At 40.6% G+C, this 21875-nt stretch overlaps 1 protein-coding gene across 6 annotated transcripts in view; it reads right to left on the bottom strand.

Annotated features, from left to right (window-relative positions):
- Positions 1 to 21875, bottom strand: part of ELMO1 (engulfment and cell motility 1) — a 299246-nt gene that overhangs the window by 73671 nt on the left and 203700 nt on the right. Inside the window, exon 1 of one of the 6 annotated variants that reach the window (XM_021553307.2) lies at positions 7467 to 7633. The exons of the other annotated variants lie outside the window; for them this stretch is intronic. The gene's annotated coding sequence lies outside the window, so the exon portion shown is untranslated. Of the gene's footprint in view, positions 1 to 7466; positions 7634 to 21875 lie in introns of those variants that run through there. 6 annotated transcript variants of the gene reach the window in all.

Below are 21875 nucleotides of genomic sequence, written 5' to 3'. Positions count from 1 at the left end.
GGTGACACACAGATGCTCCAAATGGGCTGTGGCATCAGGGACGCACAATACCTCTGCTAGGTTAAATGGTTTGCCAGCAGCAAAGATGCAGAGGCATTGATGAGAACACCAGATTGAGGGCATGATCTGAACAGATCTGGATTCAAGCCCAGGTGTCTGCCTGTGCAGGAGATCATGATGAGATGTGCACATTTCTCCACAATCACAAGAACCACGCTCTGTGATTATCTGTTGCAAACTGCAATAACCTCTGGGATTTTGGTGCAATAAAACCTTTAAATCATAGTTCAGGAAAACATCTAGAACAATCAGCAAGTGAGCTCTGGTGTTTAAGTTGAAAGTCACAGAATTAGCTGGGGGACTTTCCTATACTTTTCACATCACGAATCTGTCATTCATCTCTCTGACTGAAGAAACATCAAATTTCATTCAATTACTAGTACTCAATAACAGTTAACAAAATTAGAAATGTGCCTCTTTTATCCTTTGTTGAAACCTGACAGAAAATCCTTTAAAAAACAAAAAAGGGGACACAATCCAGCAATTGTTTATCTTACCAGGTCAGTGATAAACTTTAATGGTCAGAACTCTATGCCTGAAACACTTGATATTAACTCCACCAGGGACATTCTTAGTCAAAGTTTCTTGCTTATACCTTAAATTTGTGTATTAAAAATTCAAAGCCTTGAAATTCACTGGGCTAGAACCTTTAGCAACAAAAATTGTTATTGGGATGGGTGCAAAGTTCATTCTGGAGTAGATGCCCATGACTGTAGAATGATGGAAATCCTGCATGCAGAGGTGAACTGATACATAATTTCATGCATGAAAAACCAGAACTTATTTTAAGACTCATTTTTACCTTTTCAGTACAATGAAAATGACCATAATTTCACTTGCCATTGAAAATGGAACTTATGACATTCTAAACATAATGGCAAAACACTGTTTTGCTGTTTGAGATAGGGTGGTAATTTTAATAGGGGATTTTAAAAGATAAGCTGGGAAGTGAGAACAGAGGAATTTACTTGTGAAACTGCTGTAAAAAGACTTTCCACTCTTCTTTTAAATATTTAACTGGGTTATAGCAGCATTTAAAGGCAGAAAAGTTCAAGACCAGCTATTAACATATAAATGTATAACCCAGCCCCTCAGTGCAGTTACCAAACATCAGAGGTGTTCCTAACTCAAGCCTTTGTTTATTTACTACTACATGCACCAAAGCAACTGGTCATATAAAACTGAGAGGTTTCACAGACATTCTGTGTCTCTTTGCAGCTGTAGCTATTCCTAAGCATGACCCTGAGAGTTTGAACAGACAAGTCTCATAACAGGAAGGCTCCCCTTTCTGAAATCTGAGAGGAGCTTCTGTTGGCCAAGTGGCTTAATTCCAGCCTCCAAAGGTGAGTTTGGAGAGGGAGAGAGCAGAGGGTCCCTTGTGAGGGCACTGTGGGGATCAGGAGAGAAGGCTGGTTGATCCACTGCCCTACCCTTCCCTGTGGCTAGGGCCATAGATATGTTTTAACCCCCTGTGTTAAACACAGGAACTGAGAGGTAGTTTCCTTGCAGGACAAGGACCTTCCATACACAATGTTCCTCAGCACCATGCTGAATTATCTGATGAGGAGGTGATAACCTTGTGGTGCTGCCAAAAACTGGGACACGCTTCCCTTGTAGGGCATTCAAAGCCTAAGCTCCAGCACATTCTGGCACATCCCGGCTGGCTGAAGACCAACGGCTCTGCTAAGGCTGGGTGTGCTGAGGCAAGGGAGCAACACAGCAAAAGGCACACCTTGACTCTGCTGTGCTGATTATCCATCCACATGGAGGAAGGACAAGCTCTGCAAAGGCTTTCTGGTGCTTTCATGCAGGACAGCAGGAAATACAAGCAGACAAGCACAGCTGCATTTCTCGATCTGCAGATACCTTCTCACCAGTCTTGCAGGAAGTGTCTACTGGAGCTGGGATAAATCTATGATAACTTTGCCAGAAAAAAGATGGAAACTGGGAAAGACACCACACCTGGAAGAGGAGCTGCAAAGTTACAATGAAATAACACCATCCTTTGCAGTGGCTTCTCTTAGGCACCAGACAGAAACCTCAGTCTGAAGTTAGAACCTTATTAACTTTCATGGCAAAGCACTTGCAAAGCTATATTTGTAGTGATCTAGAAAATCTATTTTTTGTTTATGTTTTTTTTTTAGGAATCTAGAAAATCTATTTTTGTTTATGTTTTCAAATCTGTTTAACTAACTTGATGAAGCTAACAAATAAAGAAACATTCTGCAGCTATCCTGAAAGTCTTCCCTTTGCTTCCAAGATCTGTGGGTTCATGTCTTTCAGAAATGTGAACTCATTCCAATCTTTTCACAATTTCCCCCACTTTTTTTTAATATATCCAATTCTTTCTCACAGGTGCTGGAGTACAGTAACAGCTTTGATCTTACTAGAGATAACTGTATGTGGGTAGATTCTTTTTCTTGAAATGCAGACTGGGAGTGGATCCAGAGGTCAAGCCAGAAGGTTACCTATATTTGAAAACCACACTTACAGAAAATACCTTTGTGTGGCTTCTAATATGCCTCTGGATGTGAGTCTTGAAATACCGAGTTTGAATGTTGCTCTCTGTATCACGATGTTCCAAGTCTTAAGAAAACTGAAGTTCAAAGAGAAGGGAAGACTAAGAGAGTTGGGTTTGTAGCTATGGAACAAGCACTTTCTTTGCCACATCAAAAACTCTGATAAAAGCATATTATTTGATGTATTAATTTGACAGTGGGCTAGCATTAGTAAGAAGATCTCATTTTTCACCCCATTACAAGATTGCTTTTGTGCATTACAGAGGAGTTTAAAACACCCAAGATAGAGCTAATCAAAGTTCTAGTTTAAATGAAGGTCATGCATGTCTTCTGAGACATGCTTTTTTGAAACCACTTAATTCCTAGGTAGCAAAACGTGTAGAATTCTGTGAAATCCACAAAAAACAGATCTGTGCTCTGCAGACTTTTGAAAATGCTGGCAGTTTATTGCAACATGTATGGATTCTGCAAGTTACCAAAACCAAGGATGCATAACTGAATTAATATTTTAATATTCAAAGTGAATGTCATGACCCTTACTGTACTGAAACTTTAATTTGGGTGAGGTATGTATGCAGATGACGCTACACTGAGAAGTGTAAGTATGGAAAACAAAACACTTTCAAGTTACAAAGCCTCTGAAAAAGAACTAAAAATTTAATTTCTCTGACACAAAGTCAATGCTTCTTCCCTTCATAATGCTTCTCCTCACAGAGGCATGTGTGTAAGGGGGACTGTAGTTCCTAATGATGGGGAATATGGGATGTATGAGCATCTTCTTAACAGATGCTCCAAGAGAAGGAAGTACCAACAATACGATCTCAAGAGAAAGGAAGTTAATAAAAACTTCTGCTTGTGGCCATCAGTCCTGCCATCCTCACTTTTCTTTTTTGAAGAAGCAGCAGGTGGAAGGGGGGGTATGATTTCATTAAAGTTTTCGGGAAGATATCAAGTCAAAATGTAGAGACAATATACAGTTTTTTCCTTTTACATTTTTGCATTGGAGAACAGTGAAAAGCAGTGGTTTGTAGCTGTAGGTTTTTGAAGAGATAAAATAAGTGAGATCCATAAGAGCAGCACACTAGGATGGGGAAAGATATGCATCCAGGAGCCTGTGCTGGGCTGAAATCTAGCTTCAAATGATAATATCCTTGAGGTAGTGGCACACGATTCCTCTTTACAAGAGTAATCCTGAACTCCTGCCAAAAATCCCTCTATATGCCACTTAGTGCTTCAAGACAAGAAGGATAATGACAGGTCTGTAAAATCTGCTGGAATTGACAGTTCTTATTGTTCTGAAAAGTTTTCGTGACGCACAGGAATTTTCAGATTAGCACTGCACAATGCTGAACAAAACGGGTGTCAAGCAAATCAGTGGGCTTTTCACAATTCACAAGTCTATGTTTTACTGCTGTTCCATTTTTATTCTGTGCTTGGTGTTGCTTTGTGGTGTGCATGTGCCATTGGAGATGGCACATTGGAGTGTGCATGCACTGAACAGGGAGTGAGAGTTTTCCATGGCATGATCCATGTAAACCAAGGCTTAGCATGGAGAAACATTTCCTTAAAAAGTGAGGTTCTTTTTCAGACACAAAAATTAAGGAACTGTTTATATTCGTGTGGCTAGTCTTACTTGGAGTTACAACTGTCTTCAGCTCATTTGGAGGTGAACATATCAAGCCACATTTTTTACACCTGTGTGTAAAAATTTATGCCAACTCATTTGAATAATGGGGTGAAAACCATATACAACAGAGGCAAAACTGAAAACTGGTGGCTCTAGCATCTCTTTATCTAGAACAGGAATGTCTACCAGGGTTTTTGTAACTGAAGGAGTGTTAAAATCCAGGGAAATAATTAAATATTCAAATTTAGTATCTCTCAACACATATAAAGCTCAATTCAGAATTTCTGCTCTATGCTTCTAGTATAGACTGACATATGGGTATGAGGCTCTGCAAGCAGATAAAAGATAACCCATTAAGGTAAAAGCCCATAGAAACAAAACAAAACCTCTGGAATGCCTATTCCATTTCAATTTTCAATTTACCATCACTGAGGCAAATAGAAAGAAAAAAAATAACCTGCTGCCTTTTGTGAAAATCTCACTCTTCCAAGAAAATTATAAGCATAAAGACTGAAGATCAGATCAATGCCTGGTGGCATCTCGTGTAAGTCAATGGAGCTATGCCAATTTGGTCTGGCACCAAGCATTTTATAAGACATATGAGCCCATCAAACCAAGTGTTTTCCAATGCAACCAATTAAAGCTACCCCAAGATAGCATTTTTTTCAGCTTCTGCATCCTCCCAACTGCTGCCAGCATGCCACAGCTCTCACTGAAGCCTACTCACTCCTCTGTTGCTGGAACTCTTATAGCCGGGAATCTGAAATGCCTCTCCCACATAAATCATCCTCAAGTACTAACGACCAGCAACAGTTCTCTGCACCATCAGGTCAAAAATCTAAGCAAGAATGGCTTTGACTGCAACCTGAGTTTTTCCACCTCAGGCACCACTGGGGTTTGAAGCCCTCAGACACACTGATCCAGTGCTTAGCTGTTATAGGCTGTCTCTCTCCCTCCCTTCCCAGCCCCCTTCTTCTATCTGCTAATGCACAGGGATAGACAAGCAAAAAATACCTTCAAACAAGGATATGGGAGAGAGAGAGGAATTCCATCACATACAGTTTTTGCCTAACACTGGTGACCAAACTTGAGAGGTTTATGTTGTTTGAACTATATCCCTAGAGTGCTAGCAAGAATTAAAATATCATATTAAGAGTTGTAGTCACCTTAAAAGGCAAAGTTTTCCTATGCTTTCACAACAGCAATCATAAAATAAAGGAAAAGGTAGTAGGTATGGAATTAAAAATGCTCAAAGATGCAATTAAGCTTCATTTTGATGCCCAAAGGTGTTCAAAATGACCAGCCCGGAGCCAGGAACAACCTGTGCCCAGGTGTGCAAGGGTCTAAGCTTTCTCAATGATTTTTATGGAATATTTTAGCGTAGATCAAAGCATCCACCTTCAAGATGGGGAGTGCATCTTTGCACTCTGCCTAGACTTCTGTACTCAATGGGATTTTCAGCTACACCAGTGCTAAGTAAATACAAATGAATGATACAAGACCCTGGGGAAGGTGATATAGCAGCAAAATACCTTCCTCATTGAAAAAAAAAATATATTCATTCTTGTCACTTTCATCACTGGTGAACAAAAAATAAATACGGCAATAAGAGCTAACAGTTATCTCTTTTTTGCATGTCTTAGAAAAATGCTTTTTTTTTCTAAGCCCAGTGTCATAGGATGCCTGGGGCCATCATTTCAATAAAAGGTGACCCAAACACCCCTGGGAAACACAGGGAAGAATGACTTATATCTGTGTCTTCAGAAAAAGCAATAAGTCAAGCTTAATAAGGGGTCCCTACCGCATTTGTTATACATCGGGTTAAACACTCAAAACCACACAGAGGAGTAGTATTACACACACCAATAGACACTCTCCCTGTATTGATGCACTGAATCCTATGTTTGGTATTTTAAAAAAAATTATATTGATCCAGCAGTTCTTCAAAACACTGACAATTTTTTTTTTTCGGCGTCACCCCTGAGGCAATGCTGATTCCTTTAACTGGAGGGATAAGCTCCATGTACACACCTTCCTGCCACAACTTCCACAGCAAAAGCAAAGCTGACCAGTTAAACCAAATCTAAAAAAATTTACACCCTCAGTCTGAGATTTCTAGGCAGCAATGTGACTTCTCAGCAGTTCCTAATGCTGAAAAATGAAGCTATGTGTTAAGTTCTAAGATGAACACAAGACACCAAAAATGACTCCTTAAAATGCAGCCAGAGTCATACAATGTTTGCACCTAGTTTTGTTACTATAAAATACCTGATACACTTGACAAGCTCAGGCACAGGGTGAAAAAACAAAAACTTTTTTTTCTAAATATTTTTTTTTCTATGTCTGCCATTTCTCCTATGGATTTTCACAAACCAGATAAGATGACTACAGTCTCCGAGAGGGTTAAGCAGAGACAACCATGAGCTCCATGCAGCAAAGCTCCCTGTCATGATAAAACATGAACAATGCTGAGCTGAATCTGTGGCTGGTGTAACTGAAGTAACCCCAGACGGTTGCAGAGGGACAGATTTGCACACACACTTCCCTCCCCTTTCTAAATATACTGTTTCTGCTTTACAGAATCAAAAGCAGAGTCCCAACAGGCAAAGAAATCAACTTCTAACATATGCCCCACAATGGTGAAAAAGGAAACTTCACACTTTTCATGTACTCACAGGTTTCATAAACAAAGAGGAAAGCTTCTGAATCAAACATAGTTTAAAAAGCCTTCTAAGAAGAAACCAATTGGAAAAAGCAGAAAAGGTACAGGAGGGATAGGAAAAGCAATGACTTCTTTTGTGCTGTACAATGAGCAACTCGTGTTCTTTTGGCTCAGGGTCTGAAGTGACATTTGACAAACCACTGTAATAACATACCTGTTATTATTATACCGACACCAGAAATACTGGTGACTTCATGCGGACACCTCAGACTTTTGTGCCTGCAATATTCTGCTCCATGTGGTTCGCTTTTCTTTTCAAACACAGGGGTGATCCGAAATACCCCGAAGGACACAGCATCCTTCCACAGACTAACCTTAATTAGGCTAAAACATCACCCAAGGCAATGCAAACAGCTAACTAGTTTGTCCGACGCCTGAGACCATTTGGAAGAACACATCTCGCTACACGCGAAACAAAACCGAGGAATCCTTCGGGATATTTACAGCTTCTACTAATTTGCTTTTGCCATTCCTCGACACCATCAATCGCTCCACGCCCGGGCTGGAATAGCAGGATAAAGTACACGGCTTTACTTACAGAGATCTCGTAGCTCCATCGTTCCCGATGACAAATTCACCTCCCACACGGCAGCGAGCGAATGACTTAGTGCTGCCCGTGGCGGGCGGCCCCGCGCTGCGGGGCAGCGGCGGATGCTGCGCGGCGAGGCTGCGCTCCCGGCGCGGCCATGGGAGAGGCGCTGCCCCGCGGCCGCGCAGCGCCGCGCCGAGCGCCCGGCCCAGCCCCGCTTATGTGCCGGGCGCCCGCCGGGCTCCCATTGGCACGGGCGGGCGGCGGCAGCCAATGGCAGCCCACTCCCGCGGCAGGGAAACTCCTGCCCGCTTATTTAGCATCTCGGGAGACCGCATTTCCGAGGAGGAGCGCCGCTTCCCTCGCATCCTGCCATCGCACGGCGGGGATGAGCAGACCAGAGATCCCCGTCTCTGGGGCTCCCCCGTCGCCGCTCGCTCGTTTTGTCCCAGAGCCCGGCGCTCACCCAGCAGAAGCGCTGATGGGGACCCCGGCACCCGCGTCCACCTCGGCGGGGGCCGCGGGGGAGCGCGCCGGAGCTCCACAATTACTCGCTCCATCGCCATGGAAACAGCCTGGATGCAGCGGGCTGGATTTGTGTAGCACATCTGCTGCCAGGCTCACAATCAACTGCAATCTCATCTTTTTTTCCCTCTGCTCTCCCTGCTTATTCGATTGTGAGTTTGCTCTCTCTTTTTCCTACATGCTGGGAAAGTAGACGCAGACGGAGCTGTGTACACGTTGGCTTTCTCCCTGTGCAAACACACCACCACACACGTAGGTGTGTGCACGTACCCCAGGAGTACTCACTTGTATGCATGCATGCATATGCTAAGGAGATGCACTCTCTGTGTTCCCAAATCACACAATCATAGACTAGCTAAAGATGCATCACCTAGTTCCAACCTCCCTGCCACGGGCAGGGATAGCCTTTATGAGTGCTGGTTTCTTGAAGTTCCATCCAACCTGGCCTTGAACACTGCCAGAGTTGGGGCATCCGTCTGTCCGTCTGTCCCAGTTTCTCATTACCCTCACAGTAAAGAATTTCTACTTAGTATCTAATCTAAATGAATCCCCTTTCACTTTGAGATTATTATGCCTTGTTCTGTCACCCCATGCCCTTGCAAAAAGTCCCTCTCCAGCTAAGGAAAGTGCTCTAAGGTCTCCCTGGAGCCATCCCTTCTCCTGGTTGAACAACCACAACTCTCTCAAGCCTGTTTTGACAGGAGAGGTGCTCCAGCCTCCCAATAATCTTCCCTCTTTTGGAACTTTCTCCAACAAATAGTACACCTTAGTCTCATTTCAAGTTTAAGTAACTGACCAGCAGAAGACAAGACTACTGTAAAAATACTGTATTTTGCATTCCAGTTCCATATATTGTATTTCTCCAAAACAAAGTGAGAATCTGAGAGAGCTTTTAGGAAACCTCCAAAAGTGCATCTGGCACCCACACACAGTGACCTGAATCTTCACACAACTAACTCTACACTGGGTATTTCCTGTCTTGTTCAGGGCCTGATGAAACACACCACTAAGGAATCTTTATGCCCAAATAGTTGCTAGTCATTGACGAAAACTCTGTCCTGACCTCTGACAATATAAGGAAGGAGAGATCATTAGAAGAAAGGAAGCTACACTGGAGAGAAAGGAAAGATTCCTAAGCCACCAAAGGAACAGTTTGGCAGTCAGAAGAATTTTCTGGTTGCTCCTCAGACTTCCTCTGGGACAACGGAAAAAAAAAAACCAAAAAAAACCATCCTTTCCATGTTTCTGTTACTGAAACTGCATAATGAGGAGAAAAATCAAGTTCATGCATTTATATTAAAAAGATAACTTCAGACAAACCATGAAACACTGACATACTATTTCTATATTACACTAATAACCACATTCCACTTCATTTGCCATGGTAAACAGAGGTAGATTAATCTCCTTGTACATAAATGCTACTCCCTGTTAAACATCTTCTACCTGAGTCTAATCCAGAGTCCAGGAAGGTCTCCCAAGCCTCAAGAGCAAGGCCATAAGAGAAAGCTACTCCAGAGATTTGGCTTTCCAGGGCACCTGTGACTCGATTACAATTCTTGACATAGAAATGAGCTTCTGAGAGAAGTGTATTCGTAATAGCTGAGGATGCCATAAGGGTTCACTTCCGGCAATGCTGTACTCTGGCTTTTCATTTGCCTTCGGAGCAGCAGCATCACTGTAAGGATTACCCTGAGCTTGCCAGCTTTTGTGGTCATTCTTTCATTTCTATAATATTAAGCTATGGAAAGATATTCAGTGTGCATTTTAACGGGATGAGGGCTAATTAAAAAGCCTAGATTTGCTTACAGAACTTGCTGTAGAAGAAAGCAGTCTGTCCTGTTTCATCCCTCTCCCACCTCTTCTTCCACCTAAAAATCACACAGGTTAGAGAGTGGTCTGGGTGTGAGGAGCATGCTCTGTCATTTGTCTATGAATGGTGAAACACTTCAGCAGTTATTTTTGCTAGCTCTTATTGTCATGTAATGGATTGGAAACACTGTCAATATATAGAGCTTAAAATAGTCATGCAAACCAGCAAGTTTAAATTCTACTGGACGACAAAAACAAAATGGCACATTCCTAGGAGGTCTGTACAATTCATATTTTTTAAGCCAATATTAAGTTGAAGAGGTTCCTAATGAAATAAATTGCTCCTTTCTGTTATGTGATACACAGAGTTCCAAACTCTTCAATAGGCTGGCTTTGCTAAACAAAGCCCCACTGCAATCAAAAATAATGATTAGCAGTGCAACTTTGATGTATCTAGAGAAATTTTCCCTTGGCCCAGTTTCCAAAACTCCCATCTGCATTTCACATGCTTGACAGGGAGAAGATTGTGTCCCAGATTAGGACAACCAGTCAAGAACTCAGAAGACCCACTTTTAAGGTCTTTACTTTCATAGGAAAGGAGCAGAAGTAAGAGAGATCTCTACTTCTGACAACAACAAGCCACTAGATTTAAGGTTATGAAATTTCACGTTTGTCTCTTTATTTTCTTAGCAATCTCCCCTGCAAATTTCATTTCTTTTCCTCACAAGGTTGTGTTATGGGAATAAACACACTAAGAATTTCATTGTAATCTAAAGCAGGACAGGACAGAGATACGTAAGAAAGCTTTTAAGGGAGATCAAAAATTCAAGGCTAGAAAAATCCCAGTATTTCAAAGCAGCATAATAAATAAGATCTGTGAAAAAATCTTCTAAGATAGCAGAATAAAATGATGCTGTTCAACTAAAAGGATAAAAAGATTTCCAGGAAGGCTTCACACCAAAGCTGCTACTTGTCAATCTGACAGCAGCTCCTGCCAGTATTCTGTCATGGGCTAAGACCTGTTTGTGTGTGGGAGCTGAGGAACAATCAGTGATGATATAATGCTTACTCATCCTTCTAGATCGTGGGTTTTCCTTTTTTTAGCCTAGATACCTAAGGGGAAAGATGGTTAACCTGCTAAGATTTCACCAGTCATAGACTTGATGGTTGGTTTCCAGTGACTCCTCTTCCAGTGCCATAAATTACCTGTTAATTCTGAGTAAACTGTCAAGCCCTTTTAAAAGTCCATTCATAGAAGCAGCTGATTTGCACCAGGAACAGCCAGCTCTATTGATTTAGTCCAGGAAGACCTACACATTTCTCTTTCACATTTGTATTCTTGAAGCGTCAATTAGGACCTATCTGTAGATAATACAAACAAGTATTTCAGAGACTTCCAAGGCCCTATTTCACATTTAGTTTGGTTTTTCCCAAATCTTAGTATCAGAAAACCTCATAACTCTTTTATCAGGAGGCCCCTACACTTTATTTCAAATGAACAGTTTTGAGGGTTTGGTTTGGGTTTTTTTCCTACTATTAGTGCATCAGAAAGAAGTTTTTGCATAGTAACATATAGACACAAATTAAAATGAAAAGGCTGGACCAGAGCATAAAGAGACATCTATCTTGTCTGCCATTTAAGACAGCTTGACTACAAACCAGAAAGCTTATCTGACTAGGAATACACAAGTGATATATAAGCTGCTGAAAACAGTCAGTAACACAGCTTTACAAATCAGATTAGATGTGACCTTCAGAGGTGATCTGCCATAGCACTCAGAAGGTCTCTATGAATTACAGAACCACAGAACCTTTCATTCTGCAAAGCATTTCCACCATCCAAGCACCAATGAGAGCATTCAGTGTTCACTACCTTTCCCTATGCTTTGACCACAGGGAGCATCCAGGTCTCTTCCTGCACCACCAGGTAGGCTGCCCACATTCTGAGGATGTATACACGTGTTAAAAGACTTCAAGATACAAAGATGTGCATTAAGGAAAATCTCTACTTGCCTTATACAAATGAAATCAGAGCTTTATAGAATTTCATACAACAGTCCTGGACATACACAATAGTAGTCTGGATGATGACTGTCTAGGGGTGTTAAATTTGCAATTCTTCTTCATCTTCCCTGAAAACTGAAGCTCTTCAGCTAAGCCAAAGACAGCCTACAAACGATCCTGAAATTGGCTACAGGAACTGACATGAATATTTCTCAGTTTTCCAATTGCTAAATGATTACATGTAGTCTGAGTAGTGAAAGGAGACTTCCTAGTCTAGACAACATGACTGTAGGCTCCATTTGCACCTCCAGTGTTAACTCCAAGAAGATCTAAAATGCCTTGTTTTTGATACAGAACCAAAATATCCACATCTCAGAAAAACAAAACCCAAAAAACCAACTAAATGAAAAGAAGAAAGGCACCACAACTGCATATAAGAAACCTAGTCTGAAAAAGGAAGAAAGAGAAACTGGGTTGCTTAGAGGAAGACCATTCTGTCACAGTGAACAAATTTGGAGTTGCATAGTTTTTGATACATGCACAAAAAAAAAGAAAATTATTTCTAACCTTGACAGTGGGTACAGCAGACAAACAACCTCAAGTGATGTTTAGGTTTGACAGCAGCATCATATACAATCATAGTTTGTCTTTGGATAGTTATCATATTAAAAAAGCCCTTAAAATACACAAGCCCCCGCAGCTATCTGCAACCTTTAAGTCTTGCCATTTCAAACACGCAGTCATATAGCATGAGAGGGCACTGAAGAATTTCAAATCAATTATAATAAATCCAGACAGTAGACAGCAGAAGGTTTCACAGTCACATCATCAGCTTCAGGATTTCTCACATAGCACTCTTAAATACAAAACTGCAAGAGGCTCAGAAATCACCTTGTGAATTTTAAAATTTTCAGTACATTCAGACCATAAAAGCACTATCTGCCAAATCTATCACATATTCTTCATCCACTGTTTGGGTTAGGATTTTCCCTACTCCCTCCTTTGCCCACATTGTTCAAATGCATATCAAAATTTTGTATCAAAACCCTTTGGAACATACTGAGAGTATTTTCAGTCATGTCATTGTAATCTCAGTTCTCTCATTCAATCACTCTGGAATACACAAGGCCAGGACAGAACAATTTCACATCACTGCAGCATTTTCCTTCCATCTTTAGCTACTTCTCCAGCTCATGCTTAGCGCAGGCTGCCAAACAAGAAACAGCAGCCAGGTTTATCTTCAATCCAAATAGGCTAAGACTTCAATTTAATGCTTTGTTCTCCACAGAATGGGCACTGTGGAATGTACATCGTACTAACACTGCTGAAACCAATTATGGTCCGTAAGTGCTTGGTCTTGCCTCTCTTACAGGCATGCATGCTCCCCCTCCATCTTAATCATTAGTGCACTGTGGTTTTCTTCTTCTGGAAGATGGTAGTTAAATCTCTACTTGATCATATGAAATGGAAACAGAATGATTTCTTTAGCTTTTCTGGTTTTACCAAAACCAAAGTGCAATAGGATGGACAAAATAAAGGAAAAAGTCATCTGTCTCAGTAATCTGAACTCAGCCTGACATTGTCATGGTTCACTGTTTAAATAATGATGCATGATTTTTTTAATATGTTAATTACATAAATAGGTACTTAGGAACTACTTAAACAGAAGATTATTTACCCCATTGACTAAAGAAACCCATGTGTCAGCACATCTGCTGCACAGGAAGATTAAATCTGTTCACACAAAACTCATGCTCTCCCTTGCTAATGGAGAAGAGATTAGTAGCCTGAGACCTGAAGCAGGGGCTTTGGGTTTTACCCAACAGATCCTTAAGACTGTCACAATGGATGATGCTAGCAAACATCTCTGGATTTCTAAAAACCTAGCATTTACTTGTCTAGGCATTCTGGAAAAAGAAATGGGATTTTTATTGAAAAGAGTTTTTTATGTGCAGGTTTTGATTTTAAAAGCTTCTGCTGCATGTTATTAAGAGTAACAATCAGACACCCAGCAGCTTTAAAAGAGAACTATATTGCTGTGACTGTGCACCTTTAAGGCCAGACTGACAATGCTAGTTGATGATGTTTAGAAAGAGTATACTGAAAATAACTCAATTAAAGAGTTATCTGTGTCTTGGTTCACCTTCCCAGCTGCTGCTGAAAGACCTTCAGACTATTATTTTAATAGCTGTTGATGAGAGCCAACACATGTTTTTCACATCCCCTTAGCACTGCTTTTGCATTCCAGGCTTGCATGGAAGGGTAAGTGTCAGAAGGCTCTGGTGGTGCAGAAAGGGATTGCCAATACTACAACTGATGAGGAGAACAGAAAACACGAGTCCAGTTTCCAGGTCCAGCAAGCACACAAAAAATTTTCCTGAGAAGAACGTGTTCTGTCTCCTTCCACCTCATGCAGGAATGAAAGTCAAATGAATGCTCACATAAGCTGAATGAACAGCTAGGGCTGTTTAACATGGAGATATTGCAAGTGTGCACTTAGCTTCAGCTAGAAAGGGCAATATCCTCCATCCACACCCTCATAAGGTAATTCGGAGCACACAAAATGATACTTCTATTCTATGTCAAGCCTCTGGCAGCAAGCATCTGTTCCCAAGGATTTCAATGTCTCCCTGAGCTGGGCTTTGCAAACATCCCCTTCTCAGAGACACTAACAGTCACTTTTTCAATCCCTGTACATGGAAATGTGCAGCCAAATATACATACCCCAAACACGTGTCGCATGCACAACAGAAGCGTGCCCACACACGCCCATTCACAGCCAAATGTAGTATAAATAACCTTGCTATATAAATAGGCTTGCTTAAATGAAGTCTCTTGCTTAAATAAAGCTAGCATAAATACTTTTTCTTTATGCTGCCTGTTTCATCTCATGTTTAAGTCTGGAAAGTGGCAACTCTGTTGGAATGACCGGATAAACTCCACTCAAAGTCAATAGATAAAAAGGACAGGTGAGCTCAGCATCGTGATATCACTGGTGAAGATTTAGTGAAAAGAATAAAAGGCAGGCAATTTCCTTTTTCATGTGTCTCTGATGTCAAGACAGATAAATATTAGTAACACAGGCAATAAGGTATTGCAAACAATCAGAGGAGATCCTCAAGCACTGAAGAAGCAGCCCACACAAAACTAAAGTTATAAAAATAAACCTTGCATTCTCTGCTTAAAAAAAAGTGAGGAAAAAAAAAAAGCAAAAAAGTATCAGAAAAGGAAAAGTAACTTTTCCTTCTTTCCTGGCATCTTTAGAAGGACACCAGATGACTGTCCATACTTCTCACTATGCTCATGTCTGTGTTCATCAATACAGTTTTATGGGCATTTTCTGTCTTATCCTTTTCAAAACATTTCAAGAAGCTGTTAAGATTGCTTTCTCTGAAGATGGGTGGGAAGGACCGGCTGTCAGAAAGGACTCTCTGAACCTCCCTGCAGCAACCCTGCTTCACATTCAGCCCACACACCAGGCCCAGCTCTATCAGCGTTCTGGCTCACTTTGTCAGGGCTGTTGCATCTGCTCAGAACTTCCTTCCCGCTAATGAGCCTCTCTCTAATTGATCTTCAGAGTACATATTTCTTCAGACTTGATTGCCATTGCAGAGACAAGTCCCACCTTGTACTGTCTTTGCTGAACCCTCTGCTCTTTGCACGTGGTAGGTGGAATGATTACTTCATCTTCCAAGTGAAGAGACAAATCTATAAAGGTCAAACAATGCAGGGGCAGCTGCAACAGTGAGTACAAACTCCAAGTTTTCCTTACTCTTCTTTACCCAGCTTCTGAAACACAAACATATCTACAGTGCTAAGCCAGTAGTATTTCTACCTGTTACATTACTGCTTTGTTCAGGGTTGGACTGTTTTCATTCCATTAATGCTTTCCTTTAAAAACATTTCAGAATTGGTTTTAAAGAAAATAAAAATAGATGTTTAAAAATATTTCAGTCTTCCTTAATCATGCAGGGATATATTTTCAAAGCCGTATGCCAGGAGTATTCCACGTGACTCCCATTCATGTTAAAATTAGAGTCACCAGAATAAACCCCATATGCTGCTTTGAAAAGGTACTGCAATGTGTCCAAGGAAATTTTTTTGCAGCTTAATGCTGCTGGTACAATTTTTTGCCTGATTTTCTTCTTTTGATTTATAAATAGATTTTTAACATCCTTTTTTTTTTTTTTTTAAATAACACTTTGTACTATCTGGAAAAACAGAGAGAAGGGATTTGCTGGTTTTCTTGGTTTCTCTGCAGTCATTTTATTTTAAAATTATCAGTTTAATCAGAATAGCTTAGCTTTGTAGGATTCAAAGCTTTTGGAAGCTTTTTTATAACTTTTTTTAATACTGTCACTGTGAATGTGGACAACCTTTCTACCTGAGCCACAGACCGCAGTGAGGTCTGGCTTCCTTCCACACCTGAGCTGTTGTCCTTTCAGTGGTACTCAACATTTATGTGTTAGCCAGAAACTAATTTTCAAATCTGGACAGTGGAGAACTTTTGTCCAGAAAGGCCAAGGCATAGTCTTTCCTTGGCAATACAAGCACTGCTGCTTTGTGCTAGTGCCAGGCACCATGAACATACCAATTTCTATATTCAAGGACCAGTCTTACTTTCTGCCCAATACAGAGCATCTCTAACACCTGTGGCAGCAACAGAAGCCCACCCCCACAAATCCAGCTGCAGTGCTGGGTAACTGTGAGCTCAGTGTGCCCTGGTCTGCCTTGGAGAGCATTGCCAACTCTGTGCTCATGTATGCTGGTGAATTATTTAATTTGTCATTTAGGACTGCATTCTTTTTGGTCATTTCAAGAGAGAGGTAAAAAAATATTTCTGGCATCTCTGATTCACTCATAATTGCTCTCAAATTTTTACTGTTTCTAACCATGCACGAGAGATTGTGCACAAAAAGACAGTGTGAATGCCATCTCTTCAGTTTATCCTCATCCTTCTTGTTACTGTCTCAAATTGCCAAGCATTTTCATTTCAGCCATTCACACCAAAGGTGCAGCAAACACTGCATCTAACAACTTAATTACTTTAACCTTTAAAGGATGTAAACAAAGGGTAAATATTTTGCTTTAATGTGGAAGATGCTTCTACCACAGAGGGGGAAAAAAAAAATCCCTCTCCTTGATAACAGAATTGTGTATCAGGATATGAAAAAAGAAATCAAGATATAATTGTCCTGTCATCAAAGCACTAACAAGTGAGGTGTGGGCTAAGTTCCCATCTCTACCATTAACTTTTCAGGTAACATGCATAATTTATGCATTCTTGTTATCCTACTAAAAATCACTTAACATCACCTTTCTGCTCTCCTTTTTTACCATTTGTATAGTCTGTCAATTTAAATGGTGTTCTCCTTTGGTCATAAACCCATGCTTAAAGAAATACCTGAAACTTCCTGGGATGGTGAAATGACAGCTTGCACCTGAAGCAAGAACCTGTAAGCAATGAAGCTTTAGCAAAAGCAAGGTTTTGATACAAGATAGGCACTTATTCAAAAACCCCAAACCCCAACAGCCAATCACAAACAGCAAGCATCCCCAAAACCAATCCACTAGTAGCCAAACATGGCTCTGCAACTTCTACACACATTGCCTGCTTTAAGTATTAGGGTTCAAATGAGCTAACAAGTTACTGTGGTTAGAGAAGTTACCATGTCAGATATGCTCTCATAGAGCCAGTGGTAAACATTTAGTAAAACATACTTTTGTAAATGCTGGCAAGAAAATTTTGAAAAAATGTTTTCAACATCTCATTTCTGAAGGCGTTTGAATACTCCTGAGTAGGACCAGAGCTAAGACAAGTTAAAACTGCTTTAAAGGGATCACCACAGTTAATGGGGAAAGCCTGACTTCTTAAAGGGGCCACAAAATCCATCACAATGATCTTTTATGCTTTATTTAACATCAGGAAAAAATTATGAGCTTGGCTGATGCTCCATCTAAATTTGTTTCAATAACAACTAATGATACTAATTACCATTTCTTCTTATTTGGATAAGATATCTTACTGCATGAGAAAGTAGCTTTTACCCATAAAAATAAAGAAATAATTCAGGTTCCTAGACAGTTTTAGGCATCAAGTTCTGCAGACACAGCAAAGCTAATTTCATACTTAAGTCAGGTTCCTCAGGGCAGTTCTGGGCAAGCTTTGTTTTTCTCCAGGGATAAAGATTTTATAATCTCTCTATGCAATTGGTTCAAGAGCTGCAGCAGTATCAGTGGTTGGGAGTATTTTATCCTTACATCCTAAGAGTTTTCTTCATTGCAACTTGTCTTCTTTCTCTGTGTACTCCTGAGAAGGGTATGCATTTTTTCCTCATCCTTCTTGTACTAACAATGGCAGAAGGTACAACTGGATCCGCCCTGGATTCAGCCTTTTCCAGGATGAACAAACCTGGTTCCTTCACATTCCCTTTGAATGCCACATGCTCCATCCTCCTTAATAATCTTGGTAGCCTTTTGCCGGACTAGCTCAATTTCTTCAGCTTCTCCCCATTTCTAGGGCACAGAAGTGGACACAGTCTTCCAGTTGCTGCCTCATAAAGGCCAAACTGGGGGAAATAATCCCTTCCCCTGTCATGCTAGCTGTGCTTTAGCTAATTCAACCCAGTGTGCATAGTCCACATCACACAAGTGTGCCCTGGTGATTCATGGTACTCATCAGCCCCAAGACAGTCCTACAAGCAAGCACCTACAATGATATTTGTAAAACATGAAATTAGCCTTTCTGAATCCTCAATTTGCTTTGCCAGTCACCCATTCTCAGCTTTTAGTATCAAAGAAAATATCTGCAGAAATTAGTATCAAAACCCTGGTCATCATAAAAATCAATACAAGATGCTGAAGTGTTACTCTAGTACTAAAATCAAGAAGCATAGAGAAGGAAATTAGAATCATCAAACTTTTTCAAGAAAATTATAATAACTAAAGCAAATTGAGCAGCTATGAAACATTCTGTTCTCTGGAGCTTAAAAACATCAAGGCAATAAAACACCCTTAACCCATGCAAAGGTAAATAAGTTTTATGGAGATGTTTTCTTGATTTTCTCCTGAAGTAGAACCATCAGTTTAAAGATTTTACACAGCAAAGGGCCATTTAGGCCGTGTATATAACTGGAACCATTTTCAGGCTGCACACATAAAATATCTTTTACCTGAAGTTCATCTCCCAGATTGGTGGAGATAGTTCTTTTCTCTAAGTAAATTAAACTTTGATGTCCACTGTACGCACAATTAGGCTAGATAAAAGAATATCTTGTTCTCTGCCATCATTATTAAAATGATGTATTTATACCACAACTTCTGAGGTAAGACTTTTTTTGTCCATATTGGATCAAGTTTTAGGAAGAAGAAACACATGTGCCACATGTGCGTGTGTAATTTTGACTTTACAATTTTAACAGCAGCCTTCAGATTTCTACCACTGCTGAAAATACATAGCTGCCAGTAACGCCCATCCTGGCTCCAAAAACTGGCTTCCAGTATTCTATGACCTGAAAGGGTCTTTTCTGATGTCTTGACAGATGTGGTTGCCCAAAGTAGTCAGTTGGGTGTCCCCAGCTAGAAAGTTTGAAAAGCCATTAACACCCTCCTTAAGGCAGGTGGAAGTACTATGAGGCATGCCATTGTTTCAATGAAAGAGGACAAGCAGAAAAAAAGTCTGGGGGAATAAATCCTGTTGGAGATTGGAGTACTGAACACAGAGAGAAGCTAAAGGAAACTTCACTTAAAATAGAAAGAGAAATTCAGTAAGATTGCTACATCCAGTCACTAGCTTAAAAAAAAAAAAATAGGCCTTAAAATGAAGAAGTATCAGTTATATGACAATCAGATCAAAAAAGAAAATCACTGGGAAGAAAACAGCCCTTTAACAACGTCCAGATCCCCAGGGAAGGAAACAGTCCTTTAACAATTTCCAGAACCCTAGCTTCCATAAAAATAAGTTTTTGGACGAAATCTCAAAATCTTGACAGTTATGAGATTACATTCTTTATCTCATACATCTGATTTTAAAAAAACAAAGATATTTCATTTTTCCATTTGGTGACTTTAGAGATGTTATTTTCACTATGAAGGACCAGTCAATTGCTTCTGAAGAGGCTGACAATGTAAAAATGATATGATGACATCTGTGGTTTCCTTTGGGCTCTTGGTTAAGTACAACAAAAAGTTCTAGGCAGCATGTACTAGTCAAACAAAATGGATAGAACTGCAATTTTTAAGCTTTTGCTGCTGAGGTTCTGATCAGTCAGTTTCCCTGAGACAGAAAACTGATGCTTGAAATTTGAAGACAAGTCTTCAAAGAAAAAAAAAAGCCATAAAGTTCAAAGCATGTGTGAAAACTGTTTTTCCAGATACTTTCACAGAAGTCATTCAGAAGCAGACTTGACTTTCTTGATACAAGGATTGGTTCTTGAGCATTTCATTTTCATGGCCATGGCACAAATATCTTCAGCTTACACAGCAAGATCTAAAATCATCTACACAAATGTCTTTTTCAAGGATTCTGATATTTGCTTCTTCACCTCTCCCCATTATTTGGGTTGATGTATTTTCATGGTATCAAGTCTGTCTCCATTTCTGTGCTCAGCTTTTAAGGTGATAATCTTCAACTTTCATATGTATTACTGGGGGTCTTGCTTCTCTGCTTACCATGACCAACATATAAAGATAACCTGAGGGTGGAACCTCCCAATAAATTACATTTTTGTCATCAATAAATCCACAAGATATTTTGCATACTATTCAAATCCACAGTGAAGAGGGAAAAGGGCAAAGAAAAAAGAGCCTTACCACTTTCAGAGGCACACTCAACACAATCCATCCCCAGTAAGCTATTTAACTCTCAGTGGAAAAGTGGCAGACCCCAAGTTCATGAGTCTAAGCTTCGCTACCACTCCAAATAACAACCTTCACAGTCTCTGCTGTGGTCTCAAGGCCAAAGACTCTGTGGGGCAAAACCTAACACTGCCTTCAGAAAGCACATGCTAAACCCCTCATGTCCTCTATTTTCCCTTTTATGCAGTATCTGGGAAGTTGAGGACGGCTCACACCAGCACAGCAAGGCCCAGTTTAACCTGTGACCACCCAATACAGAGCCAGCAGAGGCAGCCCAGGTACCTGTGTTGGCCCAGTGTACATGGTGTGGATGCGTATTGAGACAGCTGATGTGGGTACAGGAGAGGAGAGGAGAGCCCATCTGCACCTACACACCATCCTCGCCTTCCCTCTCACGCTGCCTTCCAGCAGCCCTCCCTCCCATCTGCCTCCATCACAGCCAACCTTAATTTACACTGGTGCATCGGGTAGCAGGATCAGCTTGTCAGCTGCTGGCCAGTTACCTCATGCACTAAAAATAGAGACAGGCAGCAGCAGCACTGACTGGCAAACGCCTCTTTAATGGTGACTGACATATTCAATCAAGACAATACGCGAGATGTAAGATGCAAACAATGAAGGACATTTGTATAAGGACAGATGAGACAAAAACAAATCATCACCCTGGCTTTGCTTACAAGACACATATGAAAGATTTCTGCTGCTCTTTTCAACCACGGTGCTATTTAGATTACAATTACTTAAAGCAAACCAACAATAATACAAGCTCTTCTGCTACTCCAAGAGAGGCTATAAAAATCTCATTGTCAGCTGCATCATTCATCACGGTAACCTCATTTCAACTGAAACAAAATATCCAAGACATCACCTCTCCCCCCTTCCTTCCCTTTTTTATTTGCCTATAATAAGGTCTATAGTCTGGGGAGCTCTCAGGCTGAATTCCATGCATTGTGATTCACAAAATGAAAATCTGGTATTATATGCCCACTGACATTCACATCAGCAGCAATTCATGCAGCAAAAAGCCATATGCCATGCACCTCTGATTTAACTGTACTACAAAAATATATCCTAGAAAGAATAAATAAAAATATAGAGAAAAAAGTGGTTCCTGGGATCTGATTATTATCCACACTTTTAGACAGGAATGACAGGGGCAATACCACAAAATATGCTGGTTTGGTGACAGTTGAAGTTAGGGTAACAACTAACACACTCTAC

The sequence above is a fragment of the Lonchura striata genome, chromosome 1 (assembly GCF_046129695.1).
Source record: "Lonchura striata isolate bLonStr1 chromosome 1, bLonStr1.mat, whole genome shotgun sequence".
NCBI lineage: Eukaryota > Metazoa > Chordata > Aves > Passeriformes > Estrildidae > Lonchura > Lonchura striata.
The sequence above is the reverse complement of the archived record's forward strand: the minus strand, read 5'-3'. Positions and strand labels throughout refer to the sequence as shown.